This window comes from Malaclemys terrapin, chromosome 4, assembly GCF_027887155.1.
Source record: "Malaclemys terrapin pileata isolate rMalTer1 chromosome 4, rMalTer1.hap1, whole genome shotgun sequence".
Taxonomy (NCBI): Eukaryota; Metazoa; Chordata; order Testudines; family Emydidae; genus Malaclemys; species Malaclemys terrapin.
In genome coordinates this window covers 1,594,726-1,621,714 of record NC_071508.1, presented here as the reverse complement: position 1 = coordinate 1,621,714, position 26,989 = coordinate 1,594,726, and the positions used below count along the sequence as shown (strand labels likewise).

Genomic DNA, 26,989 nt, shown 5'->3' with positions numbered 1-26,989 from the left:
GCGGGCTCTGCCCTGCCCCCTTCACAGAGAGGAAAGTGGGGCTCAGCTCCCCCAAAGCCAGCTCACGCCTAGCTGCAGCCTATTTACGGTCGTCTCCCAAATTCTGCAGCAAGGTCACACCTCAAACGGGTCTAAAATCCACACGCTGCGTCAGATCGACCTGAACATTGCTGTGCTGGGAGGAGGCGCCAGGTGGAATTTGGGGTGCAAATTTGGGGTTGATTAGTCCAGGGGTTCAGGAGATACAGCCCCCCCCAAAATTGGCCTGCTCTGGATAGACTTTAGGGTGTGAATTTGGGGGTCTAGTCTAGGGGGTTCAGATTGTTGCCCCCCCCAAAAAAACTTGGCCAGTTGTAGGCACTGGCTAGAATTTGGGGTGGTAAATTGGGGTTCTGTAATTAAGGGGTTCTGTAGATCCTGCCCCCCAAAAAACTGCCAGGCCAGTAGTAGGGACTGGATATCATTTGGGGTGCAAATGTCCAGTGAGCTAATCCAGGGGGTCAGGAGATACAGCCCCTCCCCTGACAAATGCCCCATCTTGAAAATGTTCGGGTTCTCCGTGTGTTTTCTCGGGACGATCCACCAAAAACGGGTCTCCTGTGAGTCGCCCGGGCCTGAGCCAGCGACTCTCTACCAGAGCCGGCCCTGGGAACCAGGGTTTGGGAAGCCGCTGGCCTTTCGCCCAGCTGTCCCCGTGTGCCAGGCGCTGAGATTACGTCAGAGCCGCAGGGTGGTTGTGGGCAGCTGCTGAGTCGCGAACGTGGCAGCGCCCGACCGTTGCCCCCCCCGCCCCCAAATGCCCAGATCATGAACCAGGCTGCGGACATGGCCGGCGCTGGCCAGCGGGTCCCGGGATCTGGAGGGGCCGCGGGTGCCCGGTGTCGTGCCAGCCGGGGTCGAAGATGGGATGGATGGGGGCGCTGTGGAAGGGGAGCAGGCGGATCGGAGCGTTGGGAGGACCAGCTCCTTGGGCTGGCGCTGACAGTCTTCATGAAACTCCCGTGTTTCACCTGCTTCCCATCCGGCGAGATCCCCAGCAGGGGATGGGCTGTGGCTGGGTCTAGGGTTAGACCCTCCTTCGCTGGGAACGGTGGGAGGTGGCGGGGGGGGGGGGTCACGCTGGGTTTATGGGGCTGTTCCCCACCTGCCCACCCCTTGGCAGGGGCCACACGAATCCCGCCTTGGAGCGCCCCCAGCAGGGTCCGGGTGGGATCGTGCTTGTGGGGGAGACCTCCCAGGGGGCTGCAGGGACTAGCATGAGGGCAGACTCCACCCCTGGCAGTCAGGGCTGTCCCCAGTGCCCCAGCTGTGTGGCCTTTCCCCAGCTGCCCTGCACCAGAGGTGGCTGCATCTCAGTGCCAGATGAGCTGTCCCTGTGCGGTGTTGTATGTGGCTGTTCCCCAGATGTCCTGCCCTAGAGGTGGCTGCATCGCAGCAATTTTGCACCCCAAGTCCCCGCTTTGTGCGTCTCTGTTTGCAGTGGGTAGGAAGGGGAACAACGCGGGGGCGTCTGTTTGGGACGAAGCCAGCAGCTGGCTGGAAGCAGTAGCGCCCCCTGGTGCAGGAGAGAGGCCGTGTGATACAGTAATGTGCCCAATGAACCACCCCGCTGCTAAGGAGGAGGAGTCCTGGCTTGATCCCCGGACTCCAGCTGTGATCGGTTACCCCGACGGGTCGTTCAGAAGCACCTGGGGTGGGGGCAGATATATTGGGGACATCCAGTTTACCTAGGGAGTTATTTGGGGAGAGCGCTTTATTCACACTGGTACTGGAGTCCTCGCGGTGGGCTGGGAAGCCCTGATGCAGCCATCTGGGAGCCGACTGACGCAGCGGAAGGATCCGTCTCCTGGAAGAAAGCGACAGGGATGACACAAAGAATTGCTCAGAGAGAGAGAGAGAGAGAGAGAGAGAGAGACGGCTGTTCTCATCTTTCTGGGGATAAATCCAGAGTGACTCCGGATCCCACCCCCCAGAGTAGCCAGGCCCCTGGGGGGTTGGCGAGGCTGCGGCGGGAACACTGCACCCAGTTCTGGGGTGCCCCATTGATAAAGGATGTCGCCAGACTGGGGAAGGGGCAGAGGGGAGCCACAGAACTGAATCGGCAACTGAAGCGGGTTCGTTTGCGGAGCTCGGCTCTCGGAAGGACGCCGGAGAGGTGGGGTGATCGCGGTGGAGAGGGACCTCCGCGGGGAGGAAGAACCAACAGCTGGACGCTAAAGCCTGAGCTATTCAGACAGGAAATCAGGCGCTGGATTGTTAACAGGGTGGGTGACTGGGATACATTCCCCGGGGATGTGTTGCACCCTCCGTCGCTAGAGGGCTTCAGGTAAAGACAGGAGGCCCACTACGTTTCTGGAAGATGATGCAAGTCACTGACTTCAGTAAAGTGGGAATGGGGTGAAATTTGCTGGCCAGTGGCCTGTGTTTCCTGCTGGGTTCTTCTGGCCTGAGACTCAACGGCTCTGGATCTCAGGCCGACCTTTCGCCCTGAACTCGGACTGCCATCCCCCTGGTTTGCAACAGTGAGGTGAGGAAGTGGCCTGTCCTGGAGGCTGGTCCCCGGGTGATGCTGTTACACAAGTCGCCTGGCAGAGGAGGATGTGGGCATGGCAGGGACACTGCAGGACTGGATTTGTGATCATGTCTTTGGGAGCAGCAGGTGCATTGGCTCCTGACATCCGTGAATCATTTGATTCTTAGGGTAGATTTCTGGGTGCTGGCGTTTCCAGGCCTGTGGGAAGTGGGCCAATAAGATCTGAGAAAATATTCAGACTCTACTGTGACGATGTGGTACTTTTCGGTCATATTTCTACGACACCACTGCATGCCTCAGTTTCCCTCCGGACTTTGCACGGCTAGCCAGTGGTCGCAATGAAGGTTAAAAAGCTGAGGCAGGAGCCATGAGAGGGGTGTGCGCCATGTAACCATCCGGGGTGGAATGACTGGCTTGTTACCGGAGTAGCCGAAACTGGCCCAGAGCAAGGGAGGAACCGGAGAACCCAAAGGGAGCCCAGAGGCTGAGCGGGTGACACCTCCCTGTGGGAAATGCCGGCAGGGCCGAGCGCGTGAACTCAGCGTGGGTCGGCAGGAAGGGGAGACGGGCTGGCTTCTGAGAGACCCAGCCACTGTCACCCAGGGGGCTGGTGACAGGCTGTGATGCCAGAACACCAGGGATGTTGCCTCCAGGGGGAAGCAGACCTGAAAGGCTCCGAAATCTGGTCTCGCTCGGCCACGGGGTCTACAAGGAACCGTGGAGCAGCCTGTGGCCCGTAGAATCTATTGCGTGGGGGAAAGGCGGGGTGGAGATTAAAGGAGGGGTCTCGGGAGGAGACAGGGATAGGTGAATGGGAGGGGCGATAATGAACATGCAAGTGAATAATGACCCCCAAAGCACTAAACAGACCCCAGCTGAGATCAGAGCCCTTATTGTGCAGTGATGGGGAGAAAACCCAGGAGTCCTGACTCCCAGCCCCCACCCTGCTCTAACCTACCAGCTCCCACTCCCCTCCCAGAGCCGGGATAGAACCCAGGAGTCCTGGCTCCCAGCCCCCCTGCTCTAACCACTAGACTTCCCCTTCCCCCCCCGAGCTGGGGATAGAACCTAGGAGTCCTGGCTCCCAGCCCCCCACTCCAATCCACTGAATCTGGCCTCAGCAGTATGCAGTGGCAGGGAGTTCCCCAGGCCAAGCTCATGCTGCGCGGGAAAGGCTTCCGCCAATGACCCCTAGTTCAGGTGTCATAAGAGAGGGAGAACAGCCCCCCCCCCCCCCATCTGTCTTTTCTATTCCATCCATTTGTGGAGAATGCCGGGGAGGGGAAAATACCATTTTAGGAATACTAGGGGTGACTCAGTTTCCCCACCCACTGTGTATAGCTACCCACTAGGGTAAGTATCAGAGGGGTAGCTGTGTTAGTCTGAATCTGTAAAAAGCAACAGAGGGTCCTGTGGCACCTTTGAGACTAACAGACGTATTGGGAGCATAAGCTAACGTGGGTAAGAACCTCACCTCTTGCATCTGAAGAAGTGAGGTTCTTACCCACGAAAGCTTATGCTCCCAATACGTCTGTTAGTCTTAAAGGTGCCACAGGACCCTCTGTTGCTTTCCAGTAGGGTAAGTTCTTCTCTGGGGCCGGGGCTAGGTGTTGGAAGTCTGGACGCAGGCATAGGTTGGTATGAATCACCGATCAGATCCAACATGTGAGTGAAGATTATGGGCGACTCAGGGCCACAGACATCAAGAAAACCTTGGCCACTGGGGCAGCTGCTTCTGCTTCTGTAGCCTGTCCTGGGCGTTCCCGGGTCACAGTCCCGCGGAGCAGGAGACGACTAATTGTCCTGCATGACAACAGCCCCCACAGTGGATTTTCCAACACCCAAATGATCTTCCATGGACCAGCAGCAATCCGGCCTCGTGAGTTTCCACAGTGCGATTACCACTGGCGTATCCACTGCCAGGGCAGCTCTCGTTCCGGCGTCCCTGTGCGGGAGGGTGGGGTGAGCGCACTGCCCAGTCTGGGAACGTGACTGTGCACATCCAAAAGCTCTGCGGCCGCTGCTCGTCGGCCCACGCCTGCATCCTGATGCGATCATGTCAGTCAGGGCTTGTTTCTCGGGCTCAGAGGTGGTGCATCACCATCTCCAGCTGCTCCGGGGATGCTGCCAGCACCCTTGAATTTTTTTCGTTGTGTCCCTCAGCAAACTGCCCTTGAAGGAATCACCACGTCCCCCTTTGTCAGGGCTCATCCTGCAGGGCTGCAAACACCAGAGGATCGCCTGTCCTGTATCTGCCACTTAACGTTCACAGGAACAGTGAAGACCTGAGCAGGAGCCAAGCTTCTTGTGGAGATGGTGGCCACCGAAAAGTGCAGCCCAGGTTGGGGAATCTTTCTAAAAAAGGTCTGAGAGTGATGGGGGGTGGGGGGAATGCTTATGCTGCGATCATTACAGCAAACAGGAAAATTCCACCCACTTTGGTGGACATAGTTGATTTCAAATTCCAAGGCTTGTCTCAAATTGAGCTGATTTGACTGACAAGAACTAAGCTGATCTGGGGATGTTGTTGCCTCTATTTCATACCTAGCAAACACACCTCCACGGTAATCCCTGATTTAATCATTAACAATTTATTACAATTATCTTTTGCACACGTGCAATTAACAAGGTGACACCCATTCCCGGATCTGACAATCATATCAGCACTGAACCTTGGAGTTATTTAGCCAAAGGCTGTTCCAACGTAAGCAAGAATCTTGCTGCAGGAATTTTTCAAAATTAACCAACAGCATCTAGTTTTGTTCTCGTACAATCAAACTAAGTTTCATGTGAAATGTTGGCAGCCCTCAGAACCCACATAGACTATCTTGAGGCCACAGTTGCTGCCTCAATTACATAAAGACATGATGTCAAGGAAACATTGTAGAGTGGGCCCATCTCAGAACTGACCACTCCCATACTCCAGGCAAGGAAAATGCTCTCTTGATGGGCAGTGACCTCAGTGAAACGGTGGATCACACTCACTTAGATGGGACCCACCATCAGATAGGTACTAGGGGCTGATCATATCTCATGCACTGAGGAAGCTGTTCCAGACAGACAGAGGGGACTTCAGGATCTCAGTATGGAGCTGAGAAGAGGTTGCAAAGAAAAGACGTGTGTTGCCAACTCTGTTTTTCTTGAAGCCCCAGCTCTGGAGTCATGTGATGGTGGGAGAATCTCACTTGTTTCCTCCCACTGCCTAACTAAAAGCTACATTTCTAGCCTTCTGAGATGTGCAGAAGAAATTGAAAACCTGACTCCCTAAAGGTTCAAAATCCAGAAGGCAAATAAAAAGAACCCCAAATTAATTATTTTTAAACCACCGCCTGCTGTTAATCCGATCTCATGACATTTTAGTTAGGTACAAGCTGAGATCACAGCCGGAAATTTCATTAACTCAATGAGGTGTCATGCCAAGGAGTGAAATAAACATACCCACAATAGTGGCTCAGAGCAAGGGGCTTTCAAAGTGCAGTGACTGGCACTAGTGTAAGTTCAATTTCTTAGATTCCAAGTCCCCCTTCCCCCCATCCCCATGATCATCTAGTCTGAGCTCCTGGGTCACACAGGCCAGAGAACGGCTGTCCATTAATTCCTGGTTGAACTGGAGCAGAGCTTTTAGAAAAACATCCCGTCTTGATTTAAAAACTGCCAGCGAAGGAGAACCCACCACAGCCCTTGGTAAGTTGTTTCAATGGTTAGTTCCCCTCAATGTTATAACTTTGTGCCTTATTTCCAGTCTGAATTTGTCTAGCTCCAACTTCCAGTCGTTGGGGTTTGTCAGACCTTTCTCTGTCAGACTGAAGAGCCTGTTATTATCAAATGCCTGTTCCCTGTGCCAGTAATTATAGATGGGGATCAAATCACCCCTTAATCTTAAACTAAACAGATTGAGCTCCTGGAGTCTCTCACTCTAAGGCAGGTTTCTAACCCTTGAATCATTCTCGGGGCTCTTCTCTGACCCCGCTCCAGTTTATCACCAGCCTGCTTGAATGGTGGGCACCAGAACTGGACTCAGGATTCCAGCAATGGTCGCAAAAGGGCCAAATCCATAGGGAGAATCACCTCTCTGCTCCTACTTGAGACTCGCCTGGTTAGTGAGTTAAACCTGGTTAAACCCCACATGCAGAACCCTGGGACAGAAAGATCATCTCTCTTCCCTTCTCCCTGCCCTCATCTTTCCACCCCATTCCCTCCCCCCCCACTCCCTGCAGTGCCTTCGCTTTCACTTTCTCCTTACGGGAAGTCCAGGCATGACGTGAATCATTAACTCTGGCAGTTCATTTCCCCCTCAGGTCAGATCAGGACACCCTATTGCCTGCAGTGGGGTCATTTCCCAGCCCACGGCACAGGAGATTTGGGCCCAGTGACTTCAGCTGGGTCCCTCCTGATTCACCGTGCTCTGAGGCAGACAGTCATTGCTGAGCTGCGGTTCTACCCACCCCACGGGCTCCTCCCTCCTCTTCACAGCCACCTCAGGCCCATCCCTAGAGAGCCAGTGGGAGATCCATGTCGCCTCCTGGACATTCTCCTGTTTGCACCCCTTCCTGCCTGGGGGGAGCCCCTGACTCATGGCAGATCCATTCCCCCTGCTGTCCCAGACGGGCATCACCTGCTGAGGTTTTCTGAAGGCATCTGATTAGGAGTCATTCGGATTCTCACGCTGCCTCTGTTTCATACAAATGCCTGGCCCAATGGGGTCCTCGGCCATGAGTGGGGACTACCGTACTATATCTAATATATACAGTATGGCTCCTGGCCCAATGGGGGCCTGGTCCATGACTGGTGCTACCAGAACACCCCAATCCATAATGTACAGCGTCTGGCCCAATGGGGGCCTGGTCCATGACTGGGGCTGATGGGCACTACCGTAATACTTTTGTTTCTGGCCTTCAGCTCCTGCTCTTGCTGCTGCCCCATGGCTCTCAGCTCCCTCAGCTCCCACTTCTGGTCCTAGATCTCCATCTTCATCTCACCCACCTCAGCAGTAGCTTCTTGTTCCTTATCTGCCCCACCTTCCCCAGCAGCCCTCGGTTCTTCTCTTCCAGCCACCCCTGGGTTTCCTCTGAGGCCTCCAGCCACTTAGGGACATCTCCCACCTCTTCCAGGAGATTAGCCTGGTCGGCCTGCGTCTTCTCCTGGTCCCCTACAGACTATGGGGAAAGAAGAAAGCAGCTGGTTACAGCCTTTCATTGGCCCCATTAGACAACACTGCTGCCCCAGGGCAGGCCAGGCTGGCTGAGGGGACTGCAGAACAGCACACACGGCCTGTCCCCTTCAGGGACCAGGGCAGGACACTGCCTGTGGGAAGAGCTCCCAGCTACTCCCGATCCAGGGCAGGAATAACAACTGGGACTGTGACTCATGCCTGAGAGGTCCTAGCAGAGCAGTGTGGGACGGGAGCCCAGCCCTGAGAAAACAACAGGAAAGGACCCTAAGGTGCAGAGTCAAGAACCCATAAGTTAGGAAGTACCTTAATTAACCGTGCCAGAGCCGTGAGGGAGCCGGGGGGGCGGTGGTGGTGGAGGCAGCGAGGAGTGGGGCGGGAACTGGGAGGGGAGAGGTCGGAGCAGGCAGGGAAGGGTGTGAGGGTAGCAGCCGGGGGCTGGAGCAGAGGGCAGCAGTGGTGGCCCTGCAGCCGGGGACTTGCTGCCCACATAGGATGTAACAGGCAGGGGCACCTGCATCTCCTCTCCACGGGGGAGCCCCTGACTGAGTCATAGAATAACAGGGTTGGAAGGGATCTCAGGAGGTCATCTAGTCCAACCCCCTGCTCAAAGCAGGACCAATCCCCAACTCAATCATCCCTTAAAAATCTCTAAGGATGGAGATTCCACCACCTCCCTAGGGAACCCATTCCAGTGCTTCACCACCCTCCTAGTGAAAAAGTTTTTCCTAATATCCAACCTAAACCTCCCCTATTGCAACTTGAGACCATTGCTCCTTGTTCTGTCATCTGGTACCACTGAGAACAGTCTAGATCCATCCTCTTTGGAACCCCCTTTCAGGTAGTTGATAGCTGCTATCAAATCCCCCCATATTCTTCTCTTGTGCAGACTAAACAATCCCAGTTCCCTCAGCCTCTCCTCGTAAGTCATATGTGATCATTTTTGTTGCCCTCCGCTGGACACTCTCCAATTTGTCCACATCCCTTCTGTAGTGGGGGGACCAAAACTGGCCACAGTACTCCAGATGAGGCCTCACCAGTGCCGAATAGAGGGGAATGATCATGTCCCTCGATCTGCTGGCAATGCCCCTACTGTGAAATTATTGACATAAACTGGGACTATATAGATCATTGTTGCAACCAAGGTCCTGTAGTGGCACCCAAATCTTGTATAAAGGGGGTCAAATGAGGGGTCTAAGACAAGGTTATGGTTTACTGGTTATGATTATGCTGTCTATATGTGTGTATCAGTTTCGTAGTTGAAGTTATGAATATTGGCTCTATACTGTCTGTATGGCAAACTTATGCTGTGCTTCTGGGTGACATCCCAGACAAACTGGGATTAGCTCTGCCTAGCCTGCTTGATGGCCCATTAAGGACCATCAGCTATACAATGAACCCATTGAGAGAAGGCAAATATGCCTTCAGACTCAGCAAAGTATGCAGGGACTGGCCCATGTAACTCGACTCAATTTTGCTGTAATTTTCCACAGTAAGAACAAAGAGGTGTTCTTACACCTGGAAAAGACTATATAAGGCTGATGCCTCATCTCCATTTTGTCTTCAATCCTGCTTCTTACCTCTGGAGGAACTTTGCTACAAGCTGAAGCTCTGAACAAAGGACTGAGGACCCATCCCAGCAGGGGATGTATTCCAGAGACTTGATTTGAACCTGCAGTTTATTCTATCGCTGCTGCAAGCCTGAACCAAGAACTTTGCCATTACTGTATGTAATTGATTCCATTTAACCAACTCTAACTCTCATCTCTATCTTCTTCCTTTTATGAATAAACCTTTAGATTTTAGATTCTAAGGGATTGGCAACAGTGTGATTTGTGGGAAAGATCTGAGTTGTATATTGACCTGGGTCTGGGGCTTGGTCCTTTGGGATCGAGAGAACCTTTTTGTGTATATTGGGATATTGGTTTTCATAACCATTTGTCCCCATAACGAGTGGCACTGGTAGTGATACTGGAAAACTGGAGTGTCTAAGGGAGTTGTTTGTGCGACTTGTGGTTAGCCAGTGGGGTGAAACCAAAGTCCTCTTTGTCTGGCTGGTTTGGTTTGCCTTAGAGGTGGAGAAACCCCAGCCTTGGGCTGTAACTGCCCTGTTTTAGCAATTTGTCCTGAATTGGCACTCTCAGTTGGGTCCTGCCAGAACTGCATTGTCACACCTACTTATACAGCCCAAAATGCCGTTAGCCTTCTTGGCAACAAGAGCACACTGTCGACTCATATGCAGCTTCTCCTGTAACCCCTAGGTCCTTCTTGCAAATCTGCTGCCTAGCCACTCGGTCCCTAGTCTGTAGCAGTGCATGGGATTCTTCCGTACTAAGTGCAGGACTCTGCACTTGTCCCTGGTGAACCTCATCAGGTTTCTTTTGGCCCAATCCTCTAATTTGTCTAGGTCCCTCTGTATCCTGTCCCTACCCTCCAGCGTATCTACCACTCCTTCCAATTTAGTGTCATCTGCAAACTTGCTGAGAGTGCAGTCCACGCCATCCTCCAGATCATTAATGAAGATATTGAACAAAACCGGCCCCAGGACCGACCCTTGGGGCACTCCGCTAGAAACCGGCTGCCAACTAGACATGGAGCCGTTGATCACTACCCATTGAGCCCGACGATCCAGCCAACTTTCTATTCACCTTACAGTCCATTCATCCAATCCATACTTCTGTAACTTGGCGGCAAGAATACTGTGGGAGACTGTATCAAAAGCTTTGCTAAAGTCAAGGAATAACACATCCACTGCTTTCCCCTCATCCCCAAAGCCAGTTATCTCCTCATAGAAGGCAATTAGGTTAGTCAGGCACGACTTCCCCTTGGTGAATCCATGCTGACTGTTCCTGATCACTTTCCTCTCCTCTAAGTGCTTCAGAATTGATTCCTTGAGGACCTGCTCCATGATTTTTCCAGGGACTGAGGTGAAGCTCACTGGCCTGTAGTTCCCCGGATCCTCCTTCTTCCCTTTTTTAAAGATGGGCACTACATTAGCCTTTTTCCAATCATCCGGGACCTCCCCCGATCGCCATGAGTTTTCAAAGATAATGGCCAATGGCTCTGCAATCACATCCGCCAACTCCTTTAGCACCCTCGGATGCAGCGCATCCGGCCCCATGGACTTGTGCTCGTCCAGCTTTTCTAAATAGTCCTGAACCACTTCTTTCTCCACAGAGGGCTGGTCACCTTCTCCCCATGCTGTGCTGCCCAGTGCAGCAGTCTGGGAGCTGACCTTGTTCGTGAAAAGAGAGACAAAAAAAGCACTGAGAACATTAGCTTTTTCCACATCCTCTGTCACTAGGTTGCCTCCCTCATTCAGTAAGGGGCCCACACTTTCCCTTACCTTCTTCTTGTTACTAACATACCTGAAGAAACCCTTCTTGTTACCCTTAACATCTCTTGCTCGCTGCAACTCCAAGTGTGATTTGGCCTTCCTGATTTCACTCCTGCATGCCTGAGCAATAGTTTTATACTCCTCCCTGGTCATTTGTCCAATCTTCCACTTCTTGTAAGCTTCTTTTTTGTGTTTAAGATCAACAAGGATTTCACTGTTTAGCCAAGCTGGTCGCCTGCCATATTTACTATTCTTTCTACACAGCGGGATGATTTGTTCCTGCAACCTCAATAAGGATTCTTTAAAATACAGCCAGCTCTCCTGGACCCCTTTGCCCTTCATGTTATTCTCCCAGGGGATCCTGGCTGGGAGCGAAGGCCGTGGCACTCCCCTGAGTCCCCTGACCCCGGCGGAACAGCAGCGGGGAAGGGGGGCGGGCTGCAGGATGCTGAGGCTTTCCATAGGGAGCGGTGGCCCTCAGTGCTGCACAGTATCTCCCCACACGCCCTACCCTGGCTGCTCGGAGTTCTGGGTCACACCTAAACCCTAGTGTTCCCCACTACCTCCCGCACAGGGCCCGATCCGTTAGGTGTGCTCAGAGCTGACCCAACGCCCCCCAAATAACAGCTGGGGTGAGTAGATCAGGGATTTCTGTTGGGGGGACAAGCAGAAGGTGTGGGTGAGAGAGAGAGAGAGAGAGAGATTTTTCCACTTTCTGGGCTAGTCTACCCAGAGGACATATGGCCATTCTGAGAAAGGGAAAATTGTTAGTCAAATGAGGAAATTTAGATGCGGGGGGAAGTCAATAACTTTGCCTAATTACAAGTGAATGTCTTGAAATGTACATTCAAAACTACCCTGCCTTGCAGCTATATATACACACAGAGTTAAGCTTGCCCGGGGACAGCGCGTGTCCTTTCAGAACACTGAGTTCAGCAAAACTCAGACTTGTGCAAACCAGGAAATACTGAGTTAAAGTAAATCTCCAACATAACCTTAACTCTGCCCCCCCTCCCCCTCCGGAGCTGGCAATAGCCTCTGGAAATGATCCACATGCCCTGTGGCTGTGCTCACTGGGTTAGGTGGAGCTGTACTGAATGGGGGAGGGAGCACATGGAGCCGCTTGGCAGAGCTGCAATTGTGATGTGAGGAGATCTGGGGGCCCTGCCCCTCTTGGTGTGTCTGAACCCCTCTTCTGCCCCCCGTGTGTGTGATGAAAGGGAAGAGGCTGTGTTGTGCAGGCTGTGGCACTAGCAGGGCACAGGAGTGTCTTGCCCAGGCGATTGTCAGCAGCGAGGTGAGTGATGAGCGAGGTCTGTGGGTTTAATGAAGGGGGAGCAAGAGCAGAGTGTGAGAGGCATCGTTGTGCACATACAGGGGAAGGGGGTGTAAAAGGGGAGTACAATTAGCAGTGGTGGTATCCTTTCCGTGCACAGGCAACATTTTGAATACAGGTCCAGGGCAAAGGCAGGGTGTGAGTGTGAGCATGGGAGATGCACTGGCGCATCCCTCAAAGAGCAGGGGCGGCAGGTCTGTATAACTTTTTGTGTTGCCCAGAACATGACAAGTCCCGCCACCATACATGCCTAAGGCTCTGGGAGGGAGTTTGGGTGGGGGAGGGGGCAGAGGTGCAGGCTCTGGGAGGTAGTTTGGGGGGGAGGGGTACAGGCTCTGAGAGGTTGTTTGGGTGAGGGGTGCAGGGTCTCCGAGGGAGTTTGGGTGCGGGAGTGGGGAAGGGTGCAGGCTCTGGGAGGAAGTTTGGTTGCGGAAGGGGGGAGGGGTGCAGGCTCTGGGAAGGAGTTTGGGTGGGGGAGGGGGGAGGGTTGCAGGCTCTGGGAGGGAGTTTAGGTGGGGAGGGGTGCAGGCGCTGGGAGGGAGTTTGGGTGGAGGGAGGGAGTGGTCTGATTTAGGGAGGGGGTTTCGGTGGGGGTGGGGGGAGGGGTGCAGGCTCTGGGAGGGAGTTTGGGTGGAGGGAGGGAGGGGTCTGATTTAGGGAGGGGGTTTCGGTGGGGGTGGGGGGAGAGGTGCAGGCTCTGGGAGGGAGTTTGGGTGAGGGAGGGGGGAGGCATCGGATTTTGGGAGGGGGGTTGGGTGAGGGGAGGGGTGCAGGCTCTGGGAGGGAGTATGGGTGCGGGAGGGGGAGGGGTGCAGGCTCTGGAAGGGAGTATGGGTGCGGGGGGGAGGGGTCAAGGCTCTGGGAGGTAGCTTGGGTGTGGGAGGGGTGCAGGGTCTCTGAGGGAGTTTGGGTGGGGGAGGGGTGCAGGGTCGGGGAGGGAGTATGGGTGCGGGGGGGAAGGGTGCAGGGTCTGGGAGGGAGTTGGGGTGAGGGAGGGGGGAGGGGTCGGATTTTGGGAGGGGGGTTGGGTGGGGGAGGAGTGCAGGCTCTGGTAGGGAATTTGGGTGGGGGGCGGGGTGCACACTCTGGGAGATAGTTTGGCTGTGGGTGGGGGGAGGGGTGCAGGATCTACGCAGGAGTTTGGGTGCGGGAGGGGAGAGGGGTACAGGCTCTGGGAGGGAGTTGGGTTCGGGTGGGGGGCAGGGGTGCAGGCTCTGGAAGGGAGTTTGGATGGGAAGGGGGAGGGGTGCAGGATCTGGGGTGGGGGAGGGATGCAGGCTCTGGGAGGGGGTTTGGGTGCGGGGGGAGGGGGAGGGGTGCAGGTTCTCGGAGGACGTTCGGGTGGGTGAGGGGAGAGGGGTGCAGGCTCTGGGAGGGAGTCTGGATGCGGGGGTCGCCGAGGGAGTTTGGGTGCGGGAGGGGGGATGGGTACAGGCTCTGGGGTGGGGGAGGGGTGCAGGCTCTGGGAGGGGGTTTGGGTGTGGGGGGGAGTGCAGGCTCTGGGAAGGAGTATCGGTGGGGGGAGGGGTGCTGGCGCTGGGAGGGAGTTTGGGTGCGGGAGGTGGGAGCGGTGCAGGTTCTCGGAGGACGTTCGGGTGGGTTAGGGGAGAGGGTTGCAGTTCTGGGAGGGGGTTTGTGTGCAGGTGGGGAGGGGTGCAGGCTCTGGGAGGGGGTTTGGGTGTGGGGGGGAGTGCAGGCTCTGGGAAGGAGTATCGGTGGGGGGGAGGGGTGCAGGCGCTGGGAGGGAGTTTGGGTGCGGGAGGCGGGAGGGGTGCAGGTTCTCGGAGGACGTTCGGGTGGGTTAGGGGAGAGGGTTGCAGTTCTGGGAGGGGGTTTGTGTGCAGGCGGGGAGGGGTGCAGGATCTGGGAAGGAGTTTGGTGGGGAGGGGGTTTGGGGTGGAGGCTCCGGGAGGGAGTTTGGGTGCGGGAGGGGGAAGGGATCGGATTTTGGGAGGCTGGTTGGGTGCTGGAGGGGGGAGAGGTGCAGGCTCTAGGAGGGAGTTTGGGTGCGGGAGGGGGGAGGGTTGCAGGCTCTGGGAGGGGGTTTGGGTGAGGGAGGGGGGAGGGGTGCAGGGTATGCGAGGGAGTTTGGGTGCGGGAGGGGGGAGGGTTGCAGGCTCTGGGAGGGAGTTTGGGTGCGGGAGGGGGGAGGAGTGCAGGGTATGCGAGGGAGTTTGGGTGGGGGAGGGGTGCAGGTTCTGGGAGGGAGTTTGGATGCGGGAGGCGGGAGCGGTGCAGGTTCTCAGAGGATGTTCGGGTGGGTTAGGGGAGAGGGTTGCAGTTCTGGGAGGGGGTTTGTGTGCAGGTGGGGAGGGGTGCAGGATCTGGGAAGGAGTTTGGTGGGGAGGGAGAAGGGTTCGGATTTTGGGAGGGAGTTTGGGTGCGGGGGGGGAGGGGTGGAGGTTCTGGGAGGGAGTTTGGGTGCAGGAGGGGGTTTCGGGGTGGAGGATCTGCGAGGGAGTTTGGGTGAGGGAGGGGGGAGGGGTGCATGGTATACGAGGGAGTTTGGGTACGAGGGGGGGAGGGGGAGAGGATCTGTTAGGGAGTTTGGGTGCGGAAGGGGGGAGGGGTGCAGGCTCTGGGAGGGAGTTTGGGTGCGGGGTGGAGGGTTGCAGGCTCTGGGAGCGAGTTTGGGTGCTGGAATGGGGAGGGGAGCAGGCTCTGGGAGGGAGTTTGGGTGAGGGGGGTGAGGGTTGCAGGCTCTCGGAGGGAGTTTGGGTGGGGGAGCAGGGAGGGGTGCAGGCTCCAGGAGGAAGTTTGGGTCGGGAGGGGTGAGGGGTCGACCTCTGGGAGGGAGTTTGGGTGCGGGACGGGGGAGGGGTGCAGGCTCTGGGAGGGAGTTTGGGTGCGGGACGGGGGAGGGGTGCAGGCTCGGGGAGGGAGTTTGGGTGCGGGAGGCGGGAGGGGTGCAGGTTCTCGGAGGACGTTCGGGTGGGTTAGGGGAGAGGGTTGCAGTTCTGGGAGGGGGTTTGTGTGCAGGTGGGGAGGGGTGCAGACTCTGGGAAGGAGTTTGGTGGGGAGGGGGTTTGGGGTGGAGGCTCTGGGAGGGAGTTTGGGTGAGGGAGGGGGGAGGGATCGGATTTTGGGAGGCTGGTTGGGTGCTGGAGGGGGGAGAGGTGCAGGCTATAGGAGGGAGTTTGGGTGCGGGAGGGGGGAGGGGTGCAGGCTCTGGGAGGGGGTTTGGGTGAGGGAGGGGGGAGGGGTGCAGGGTATGCGAGGGAGTTTGGGTGCGGGAGGTGGGAAGGGTGCAGGCTCTAGGAGGGAGTTTGGGTGTGTGGGGGAGGGTTGCAGGCTCTGGGAGGGAGTTTGGGTGCGGGGAGGAGGAGGGGTGCAGGGTATGCGAGGGAGTTTGGGTGCGGGAGGGGGGAGGGGTGCAGGGTATGCGAGGGAGTTTGGGTGTGGGAGGGGGGAGGGGTGCAGGCTCTGGGAGGGAGTTTGGATGCGGGAGGTGGGAGGGGTGCAGGCTCTGGGAGGGAGTTTGGGTGCGGGAGGGGGGAGGGGTGCAGGGTATGCGAGGGAGTTTGGGTGCGGGAGGGGGGAGGGTTGCAGGCTCTGGGAGGGAGTTTGGGTGCGGGGGGGAGGAGGGGTGCAGGGTATGCGAGGGAGTTTGGGTGCGGGAGGGGGGAGGGGTGCAGGGTATGCGAGGGAGTTTGGGTGTGGGAGGGGGGAGGGGTGCAGGCTCTGGGAGGGAGTTTGGGTGCGGGAGGGGGAGGGGTGCAGGCTCTGGGAGGGAGTTTGGGTGCGGGGAGGAGGAGGGGTGCAGGGTATGCGAGGGAGTTTGGGTGTGGGAGGGGGGAGGGGTGCAGGCTCTGGGAGGGAGTTTGGGTGAGGGAGGGGGGAGGGGTGCAGGGTATGCGAGGGAGTTTGGGTGAGGGAGGGGGGAGGGGTGCAGGGTATGCGAGGGAGTTTGGGTGCGGGGAGGAGGAGGGGTGCAGGGTATGCGAGGGAGTTTGGGTGTGGGAGGGGGGAGGGGTGCAGGCTCTGGGAGGGAGTTTGGGTGAGGGAGGGGGGAGGGTTGCAGGCTCTGGGAGGGAGTTTGGGTGAGGGAGGGGGGAGGGTTGCAGGCTCTGGGAGGGAGTTTGGGTGCGGGGGGGGAGGGGTGCAGGGTATGCGAGGGAGTTTGGGTGAGGGAGGGGGGAGGGGTGCAGGGTATGCGAGGGAGTTTGGGTGCGGGGAGGAGGAGGGGTGCAGGGTATGCGAGGGAGTTTGGGTGCGGGAGGGGGGAGGGGTGCAGGGTATGCGAGAGTTTGGGTGCGGGAGGGGGGAGGGGTGCAGGGTATGCGAGGGAGTTTGGGTGCGGGAGGGGGGAGGGGTGCAGGTTCTCGGAGGGAGTTTGGGTGCGGGGGGGGAGGGGTGCAGGGTATGCGAGGGAGTTTGGGTGAGGGAGGGGGGAGGGGTGCAGGCTCTGGGAGGGAGTTTGGGTGCGGGGGGGGAGGGGTGCAGGGTATGCGAGGGAGTTTGGGTGCGGGGAGGAGGAGGGGTGCAGGGTATGCGAGGGAGTTTGGGTGTGGGAGGGGGGAGGGGTGCAGGCTCTGGGAGGGAGTTTGGGTGAGGGAGGGGGGAGGGTTGCAGGCTCTGGGAGGGAGTTTGGGTGAGGGAGGGGGGAGGGTTGCAGGCTCTGGGAGGGAGTTTGGGTGCGGGGGGGGAGGGGTGCAGGGTATGCGAGGGAGTTTGGGTGAGGGAGGGGGGAGGGGTGCAGGGTATGCGAGGGAGTTTGGGTGCGGGGGGGAGGAGGGGTGCAGGGTATGCGAGGGAGTTTGGGTGCGGGAGGGGGGAGGAGTGCAGGGTATGCGAGGGAGTTTGGGTGGGGGAGGGGTGCAGGTTCTGGGAGGGAGTTTGGATGCGGGAGGCGGGAGCGGTGCAGGTTCTCAGAGGATGTTCGGGTGGGTTAGGGGAGAGGGTTGCAGTTCTGGGAGGGGGTTTGTGTGCAGGTGGGGAGGGGTGCAGGATCTGGGAAGGAGTTTGGTGGGGAGGGAGAAGGGTTCGGATTTTGGGAGGGAGTTTGGGTGCGGGGGGGGGAGGTGTGGAGGCTCTGGGAGGGAGTTTGGGTGCAGGAGGGGGTTTCGGGGTGGAGGATCTGCGAGGGAGTTTGGGTGAGGGAGGGGGGAGGGGTGCATGGTATACGAGGGAGTTTGGGTACGAGGGGGGGAGGATCTGTGAGGGAGTTTGGGTGCGGAAGGGGGGAGGGGAGCAGGGTCGGGGAGGGAGTTTGGGGGGTAGGGGTGGAGGCTCTCGGAGGGAGTTTGGGTGCGGAAGGGGGGAGGGGTGCAGGGTCGGGGAGGGAGTTTGAGTGGGGGTGGGGGGAGGGGAGCTGGCTCTGGAAGGGAGTTTTGGTGCGGAAGGGGGGAGGGGTGCAGGGTCGGGGAGGGAGTTTGGGTGGGGGTGGGGAGCTGGCTCTGGAAGGGAGTTTGGGTGCGGAAGGGGGGAGGGGTGCAGGGTTGGGGAGGGAGTTTGGGGGATAGGGGGAGGGGTGGAGGTTCTGGGAGGGAGTTTGGGTGCGTGGGGGAAGGGTGAAGGCTCTCCTAGGGAGTTTGGGTTTGGGACGGGGGAGGGGAGCAGGATCTGGGAGGGAGTTTGGGGGGTAGGGGGAGGTGTGGAGGCTCTGGGAGGGAGTTTGGGTGCAGGAGGGGGTTTCGGGGTGGAGGATCTGCGAGGGAGTTTGGGTGAGGGAAGGGGAGGAGTGCAGGGTATACGAGGGAATTTGGGTGTGGTGGGGGAGGGTTACAGGCTCTGGGAGGGAGTTTGGGTGGGGGAGCGGGGAGGGGTGCAGGCTCCAGGAGGAAGTTTGGGTGGGGAGGGGTGAGGGGTCGAGCTCTGGGAGGGAGTTTGGGTGAGGGAGGGAGCAGGGGTGTAGGCTCCGGGAGGAAGTTTTGGTGGGGGGGGGAGGGGTGCAGGCTCTGGGAGGGGGTTTGGGTGTGGGGGGGAGGGGTCGGATTTAGGTAAGGGGTTTGGGTGGGGGGAAGGGTGCAGGGTATGCGAGGGAGTTTGGGTGCGGGAGCGGGGAGGGTTGCAGGCTCTGGTAGGGTGTTTGGGTGCGGAAGGGGGGAGGGTTACAGGTTCTGGGAGGGAGTTTGGGTGCTGGAGTGGGGAGGGGTGCAGGCTGTGGGAGGAAGTTTGGGTGTGGAGGGGTGAGGGGTCGAGCTCTGGAAGGGAGTTTGGGTGTGGGAGGGGGCGGAGGTGCAGGTGCTGGAGGGGGTTTGGGTGAGGGGGGGGAGGGGTGCAGGCTCTGGGAGGGAGCTTGGGTGCGGGGGGGAGGGGTGCAGGCTCTGGGAGGGAGTTTGGGGGGGAGGGGGAAGGGTGGAGGCTCTGGGAGGGAGTTTGGGGGAGGGAGGGGGAGGGGTGCAGACTCTGGGAGGGAGTTTGGGGTTGAGGGGGAGGGGTGGAGGCTCTGGGAGGGAGTTTGGGGGGGAGGGGGAGGGAGGAGGCTCTGGGAGGGAGTTTGTGTGAGGGGGGGAGGGGTCACGCTGTGGTAGGGAGTTCGGGTGAGGGACAGTGGAGGGTGCAGGGTATGCGAGGGAGTTTGGGTGTGAGGGGGGAGGGGTGCAGGTTCTCGGAGGACGTTCGGGTGGGTTAGGGGAGAGGGTTGCAGTTCTGGGAGGGGGTTTGTGTGCAGGTGGGGAGGGGTGCAGACTCTGGGAAGGAGTTTGGTGGGGAGGGGGTTTGGGGTGGAGGCTCTGGGAGGGAGTTTGGGTGAGGGAGGGGGGAGGGATCGGATTTTGGGAGGCTGGTTGCGTGCTGGAGGGGGGAAGAGGTGCAGGCTCTAGGAGGGAGTTTGGGTGCGGGAGGGGGGAGGGGTGCAGGCTCTGGGAGGGGGTTTGGGTGAGGGAGGGGGGAGGGGTGCAGGGTATGCGAGGGAGTTTGGGTGCTGGAGGGGGGAGAGGTGCAGGCTCTAGGAGGGAGTTTGGGTGCGGGAGGGGGGAGGGTTGCAGGCTCTGGGAGGCAGTTTGGGTGCGGGGGGGAGGAGGGGTGCAGGGTATGCGAGGGAGTTTGGGTGAGGGAGGGGGGAGGGGTGCAGGGTATGCGAGGGAGTTTGGGTGCGGGAGGGGGGAGGGGTGCAGGCTATGCGAGAGTTTGGGTGCGGGAGGCGGGAGCGGTGCAGGTTCTCAGAGGACGTTCGGGTGGGTTAGGGGAGAGGGTTGCAGTTCTGGGAGGGGGTTTGTGTGCAGGTGGGGAGGGGTGCAGGATCTGGGAAGGAGTTTGGTGGGGAGGGAGAAGGGTTCGGATTTTGGGAGGGAGTTTGGGTGCGGGGGGGGAGGGGTGGAGGTTCTGGGAGGGAGTTTGGGTGCAGGAGGGGGTTTCGGGGTGGAGGATCTGCGAGGGAGTTTGGGTGAGGGAGGGGGGAGGGGTGCATGGTATACGAGGGAGTTTGGGTACGAGGGGGGGAGGGGGAGAGGATCTGTTAGGGAGTTTGGGTGCGGAAGGGGGGAGGGGTGCAGGCTCTGGGAGGGAGTTTGGGTGCGGGGTGGAGGGTTGCAGGCTCTGGGAGCGAGTTTGGGTGCTGGAATGGGGAGGGGAGCAGGCTCTGGGAGGGAGTTTGGGTGAGGGGGGTGAGGGTTGCAGGCTCTGGGAGGGAGTTTGGGTGGGGGAGCGGGGAGGGGTGCAGGCTCCAGGAGGAAGTTTGGGTACGGGACGGGGGAGGGGTGCAGGCTCGGGGAGGGAGTTTGGATGCGGGAGGCGGGAGGGGTGCAGGTTCTCGGAGGACGTTCGGGTGGGTTAGGGGAGAGGGTTGCAGTTCTGGGAGGGGGTTTGTGTGCAGGTGGGGAGGGGTGCAGGCTCTGGGAGGGGGTTTGGGTGTGGGGGGGAGTGCAGGCTCTGGGAAGGAGTATCGGTGGGGGGGAGGGGTGCAGGCGCTGGGAGGGAGTTTGGGTGCGGGAGGCGGGAGGGGTGCAGGTTCTCGGAGGACGTTCGGGTGGGTTAGGGGAGAGGGTTGCAGTTCTGGGAGGGGGTTTGTGTGCAGGCGGGGAGGGGTGCAGACTCTGGGAAGGAGTTTGGTGGGGAGGGGGTTTGGGGTGGAGGCTCTGGGAGGGAGTTTGGGTGAGGGAGGGGGGAGGGATCGGATTTTGGGAGGCTGGTTGGGTGCTGGAGGGGGGAGAGGTGCAGGCTCTAGGAGGGAGTTTGGGTGCGGGAGGGGGGAGGGGTACAGGCTCTGGGAGGGGGTTTGGGTGAGGGAGGGGTGAGGGGTGCAGGGTATGCGAGGGAGTTTGGGTGCGGGAGGTGGGAAGGGTGCAGGCTCTAGGAGGGAGTTTGGGTGTGTGGGGGAGGGTTGCAGGCTCTGGGAGGGAGTTTGGGTGCGGGGAGGAGGAGGGGTGCAGGGTATGCGAGGGAGTTTGGGTGCGGGAGGGGGGAGGGGTGCAGGGTATGCGAGGGAGTTTGGGTGTGGGAGGGGGGAGGGGTGCAGGCTCTGGGAGGGAGTTTGGGTGCGGGAGGTGGGAGGGGTGCAGGCTCTGGGAGGGAGTTTGGGTGCGGGAGGGAGGAGGGGTGCAGGGTATGCGAGGGAGTTTGGGTGCTGGAGGGGGGAGAGGTGCAGGCTCTAGGAGGGAGTTTGGGTGCAGGAGGGGGGAGGGTTGCAGGCTCTGGGAGGGAGTTTGGGTGCGGGGGGGAGGAGGGGTGCAGGGTATGCGAGGGAGTTTGGGTGCGGGAGGGGGGAGGGGTGCAGGGTATGCGAGGGAGTTTGGGTGTGGGAGGGGGGAGGGGTGCAGGCTCTGGGAGGGGGTTTGGGTGTGGGAGTGGGGAGGGGTGCAGGCTCTGGGAGGGGGTTTGGGTGAGGGAGGGGGGAGGGTTGCAGGCTCTGGGAGGGAGTTTGGGTGCGGGAGGGGGGAGGGGTGCAGGCTCTGGGAGGGAGTTTGGGTGCGGGGAGGAGGAGGGGTGCAGGGTATGCGAGGGAGTTTGGGTGTGGGAGGGGGGAGGGGTGCAGGCTCTGGGAGGGAGTTTGGGTGAGGGAGGGGGGAGGGTTGCAGGCTCTGGGAGGGAGTTTGGGGGAGGGAGGGGGGAGGGTTGCAGGCTCTGGGAGGGAGTTTGGGTGCGGGAGGGGGGAGGGGTGCAGGCTCTGGGAGGGAGTTTGGGTGCGGGGGGGGAGGGGTGCAGGGTATGCGAGGGAGTTTGGGTGAGGGAGGGGGGAGGGGTGCAGGGTATGCGAGGGAGTTTGGGTGCGGGGAGGAGGAGGGGTGCAGGGTATGCGAGGGAGTTTGGGTGTGGGAGGGGGGAGGGGTGCAGGCTCTGGGAGGGAGTTTGGGTGAGGGAGGGGGGAGGGTTGCAGGCTCTGGGAGGGAGTTTGGGTGAGGGAGGGGGGAGGGTTGCAGGCTCTGGGAGGGAGTTTGGGTGCGGGGGGGGGAGGGGTGCAGGGTATGCGAGGGAGTTTGGGTGAGGGAGGGGGGAGGGGTGCAGGGTATGCGAGGGAGTTTGGGTGCGGGGAGGAGGAGGGGTGCAGGGTATGCGAGGGAGTTTGGGTGCGGGAGGGGGGAGGGGTGCAGGGTATGCGAGAGTTTGGGTGCGGGAGGGGGGAGGAGTGCAGGGTATGCGAGGGAGTTTGGGTGCGGGAGGCGGGAGGGGTGCAGGTTCTCGGAGGACGTTCGGGTGGGTTAGGGGAGAGGGTTGCAGTTCTGGGAGGGGGTTTGTGTGCAGGTGGGGAGGGGTGCAGGATCTGGGAAGGAGTTTGGTGGGGAGGGAGAAGGGTTCGGATTTTGGGAGGGAGTTTGGGTGCGGGGGGGGGAGGTGTGGAGGCTCTGGGAGGGAGTTTGGGTGCGGAAGGGGGGAGGGGTGCAGGGTCGGGGAGGGAGTTTGGGTGGGGGTGGGGGGAGGGGAGCTGGCTCTGGAAGGGAGTTTTGGTGCGGAAGGGGGGAGGGGTGCAGGGTCGGGGAGGGAGTTTGGGTGGGGGTGGGGAGCTGGCTCTGGAAGGGAGTTTGGGTGCGGAAGGGGGGAGGGGTGCAGGGTTGGGGAGGGAGTTTGGGGGATAGGGGGAGGGGTGGAGGTTCTGGGAGGGAGTTTGGGTGCGTGGGGGAAGGGTGAAGGCTCTCCTAGGGAGTTTGGGTTTGGGACGGGGGAGGGGAGCAGGATCTGGGAGGGAGTTTGGGGGGTAGGGGGAGGTGTGGAGGCTCTGGGAGGGAGTTTGGGTGCAGGAGGGGGTTTCGGGGTGGAGGATCTGCGAGGGAGTTTGGGTGAGGGAAGGGGGAGGAGTGCAGGGTATACGAGGGAATTTGGGTGTGGTGGGGGAGGGTTGCAGGCTCTGGGAGGGAGTTTGGGTGGGGGAGCGGGGAGGGGTGCAGGCTCCAGGAGGAAGTTTGGGTGGGGAGGGGTGAGGGGTCGAGCTCTGGGAGGGAGTTTGGGTGAGGGAGGGAGCAGGGGTGTAGGCTCCGGGAGGAAGTTTTGGTGGGGAGGGGGGAGGGGTGCAGGCTCTGGGAGGGGGTTTGGGTGTGGGGGGGAGGGGTCGGATTTAGGTAAGGGGTTTGGGTGGGGGGAAGGGTGCAGGGTATGCGAGGGAGTTTGGGTGCGGGAGCGGGGAGGGGTGCAGGGTCGGGGAGGGAGTTTGGGTGGGGGTGGGGAGCTGGCTCTGGAAGGGAGTTTGGGTGCTGGAAGGGGGAGGGGAGCAGGGTCGGGGAGGGAGTTTGGGGGGTAGGGGGAGGGGTGGAGGCTCTGGAAGGGAGTTTGGGTGCGGAAGGGGGGAGGGGTGCAGGGTCGGGGAGGGAGTTTGGGTGGGGGTGGGGAGCTGGCTCTGGAAGGGAGTTTGGGTGCGGAAGGGGGGAGGGGTGCAGGGTCGGGGAGGGAGTTTGGGGGGTAGGGGGAGGGGTGGAGGCTCTGGGAGGGAGTTTGGGTGCGTGGGGGAAGGGTGAAGGCTCTCCTAGGGAGTTTGGGTTTGGGACGGGGGAGGGGAGCAGGATCTGGGAGGGAGTTTGGGGGGTAGGGGGAGGTGTGGAGGCTCTGGGAGGGAGTTTGGGTGCAGGAGGGGGTTTCGGGGTGGAGGATCTGCGAGGGAGTTTGGGTGAGGGAAGGGGGAGGAGTGCAGGGTATACGAGGGAATTTGGGTGTGGTGGGGGAGGGTTGCAGGCTCTGGGAGGGAGTTTGGGTGGGGGAGCGGGGAGGGGTGCAGGCTCCAGGAGGAAGTTTGGGTGGGGAGGGGTGAGGGGTCGAGCTCTGGGAGGGAGTTTGGGTGAGGGAGGGAGCAGGGGTGTAGGCTCCGGGAGGAAGTTTTGGTGGGGAGGGGGGAGGGGTGCAGGCTCTGGGAGGGGGTTTGGGTGTGGGGGGGAGGGGTCGGATTTAGGTAAGGGGTTTGGGTGGGGGGAAGGGTGCAGGGTATGCGAGGGAGTTTGGGTGCGGGAGCGGGGAGGGGTGAAGGGTCGGGGAGGGAGTTTGGGTGGGGGTGGGGAGCTGGCTCTGGAAGGGAGTTTGGGTGCTGGAAGGGGGAGGGGAGCAGGGTCGGGGAGGGAGTTTGGGGGGTAGGGGGAGGGGTGGAGGCTCTGGGAGGGAGTTTGGGTGCGTGGGGGAAGGGTGAAGGCTCTCCTAGGGAGTTTGGGTTTGGGACGGGGGAGGGGAGCAGGATCTGGGAGGGAGTTTGTGTGAGGGAGGGGGAGGGTTCAGATTTTGGGAGGGAGTTTGGGTGTGGGAGGGGGCAGAGGTGCAGGTGCTGGAGGGGTTTGGGTGCGGGGGGAAAGCTGCAGAGACCCCTCTGGCAGCGGCTCCTAGGCGAGGGGGCCCGGGGTCTCTGCACACCGCTGCCCACAGGCACCGCCTCCGCAGCTCCTATTTGCCCCACCAGCACTAGGAGAAGTTGGCGCCTATGGCTGCATGTTGCAGAGACAGTCCAAGTAACATGATCAAGGTCACACAGAGCGTCTGTGGCAGAGCCAGGAACTGAACCCAGGAGTCCTGAGTCCCACCGCGACCCACTGCCCCATCCAGCTTACCTGCCCCCGCGTCTGTTCCTGGGGTCAGGGCGTTTCTCCCCATGGTTTGTTCATGTGCAGCGATGGGGGCTGCAGTCTGTGTCGGGGGGTGTGTGTCGGAGCAGCAATGGGGGCCCCAATCTCAGTGTCCTTGAGTCGAGGCTGTGGGGCTGGGGCAGATGGTTACTGTACAAAGACAATCGCCCCAGTATCCCCCTCAGAGACCCCCAACATCTCCCAAACCTCCCCCCTCAGAGACCCACAACCTCCCCCCTGAGAGACCCCAATATCCAACCTCAGAAACCCCCCGACATCCCCCATCAGGGACCCCTAATATCTCCCCAACCTCCCCCCTCAGAGGCCCCCATTATCTGACCTCAGAAACCCCCTGACATCCCCAGATACCCCAATATCTCCCCAAATCTCCCTGAGACCCACAACCTCCCCTGAGACCCCCATTATCTGACCTCAGAAACCCCCTGACATCCCCAGATATCCCAATATCTCCCCAAATCTCCCTGAGACCCACAACCTCCCCTGAGACCCCCAATATCTGACCTCAGAAACCCCCTGACATCCCCAGATATCCCAATATCTCCCCAAATCTCCCTGAGAGACCCACAACCTCCCCTGAGACCCCCATTATCTGACCTCAGAAACCCCCTGACATCCCCAGATACCCCAATATCTCCCCAAATCTCCCTGAGACCCACAACCTCCCCTGAGACCCCCATTATCTGACCTCAGAAACCCCCTGACATCCCCAGATATCCCAATATCTCCCCAAATCTCCCTGAGAGACCCACAACCTCCCCTGAGACCCCCATTATCTGACCTCAGAAACCCCCTGACATCCCCAGATATCCCAATATCTCCCCAAATCTCCCTGAGAGACCCATAACCTCCCCTGAGACCCCCATTATCTGACCTCAGAAACCCCCAGACATCCCACATCAGAGACCCCCAATATCTCCCCAACCTCCCCCCTCAGAACCCCCCCGACATCCCCCCTCAGAGACACCAATATCTCCCCAACCTCCCCCCTCAGAGACCCCCAATATCCCCCCTCAAAGACCCCCAATATCTCCCCAACCTCCCCCCTCAGAGACCCCCAATATCCCCCCTCAAAGACCCCCAATATCTCCCCAACCTCCCCCCTCAGAGACCCCCAATATCCCCCCTCAAAGACCCCCAATATCTCCCCAACCTCCCCCCTCAGAGACCCCCAATATCTCCCCTCAGAGACCCCCAATATCTCCCCAACCTCCCCCCTCAGAGACCCCCAATATCCCCCCTCAAAGACCCCCAATATCTCCCCAACCTCCCCCCTCAGAGACCCCCAGCATGCTCCCGACATGATCCCCTCAGAGACCCCCAACACCCCACTCAGACCCCCAACATCCTCCCGCAGACACCCCCAATATCCCCCCTCAGAGACCCCCCACATCTCCCCTCAGACACCCCCAATATCCCCCTTCAGAGACCCCCAATATCTCCCCCACATGCCCCGCAGAGACCCTCCAACATCCCCCCCCAGAGACTCCTCAACAGCCTCCCTCAGAAACCGCCCAACAGCCCATCTCAGTGACCCCCAGCATGACCCCTGATCCCCTCCGAGCCCCCCGACAGCCCCGCTCAGACACCCCTCCCCCCGGGACCGTTGGGGCCGTTACTGCCCCTCCCCCGCCCTGCGCTGCCGCCTCGAGCTGCTTCCCGCGCTGCCCAGTGACCGCTCCGGAGGGGGCGGGGGGAGCCGGCCCCAGCGCTCACTGGGGGCGGGGCCTTGGGGGATGTCGGGGGGGCCTTTAAGGGGGATAATGGGGCGTCTCTGAGGGGGCATATTCGGAGGGTCTCTGAGGGGAGATGTGGGGGGGGGTCTCTGAGGGGGGATGTTGGGGGGGTGTGAGGGGAGATGTGGGGGGGTCTCTGAGGGGGGATGTTGGGGGGGGTGTGAGGGGAGATGTGGGGGGGTCTCTGAGGGGGGATGTTGGGGGGTGTGTGAGGGGAGATGTGGGGGGGTCTCTGAGGGGGGATGTTGGGGGTGTGTGAGGGGAGATGTGGGGGGGTCTCTGAGGGGGGATATTGGGGTGTGTGTGAGGGGAGATGGGGGGTCTCTGAGGGGGGATGTTGGGGGGGTGTGAGGGGAGATGTGGGGGGGTCTCTGAGGGGGGATGTTGGGGGGGGTGTGAGGGGAGATGTGGGGGGGTCTCTGAGGGGGGATGTTGGGGGGTGTGTGAGGGGAGATGTGGGGGGGTCTCTGAGGGGGGATGTTGGGGGGGGTGTGAGGGGAGATGTGGGGGGGTCTCTGAGGGGGGATGTTGGGGGGTGTGTGAGGGGAGATGTGGGGGGGTCTCTGAGGGGGGATGTTGGGGGTGTGTGAGGGGAGATGTGGGGGGGTCTCTGAGGGGGGATATTGGGGTGTGTGTGAGGGGAGATGGGGGGTCTCTGAGGGGGGATGTTGGGGGGGTGTGAGGGGAGATGTGGGGGGGTCTCTGAGGGGGGATGTTGGGGGGGGTGTGAGGGGAGATGTGGGGGGGTCTCTGAGGGGGGATGTTGGGGTGTGTGTGAGGGGAGATGTGGGGGGGTCTCTGAGGGGGGATGTTGGGGGGCGTGTGAGGGGAGATGTGGGGGGGTCTCTGAGGGGGGATGTTGGGGGGCGTGTGAGGGGAGATGTGGGGGGGTCTCTGAGGGGGGATGTTGGGGGGCGTGTGAGGGGAGATGTGGGGGGGTCTCTGAG

General features: G+C 60.2%; 1 long non-coding RNA gene across 1 annotated transcript in view; it reads right to left on the bottom strand.

Moving 5' to 3' along the window:
• Positions 1-1,801: 1,801 nt before the first annotated feature.
• LOC128835334 (uncharacterized) overlaps positions 1,802-26,989 on the bottom strand; it is a 37,567-nt gene continuing 12,379 nt past the window's right edge. The window contains exon 3 of the long non-coding RNA XR_008444632.1: positions 1,802-1,846. This is a non-coding gene — a long non-coding RNA (uncharacterized LOC128835334). The remainder of the gene's footprint in view (positions 1,847-26,989) is intronic.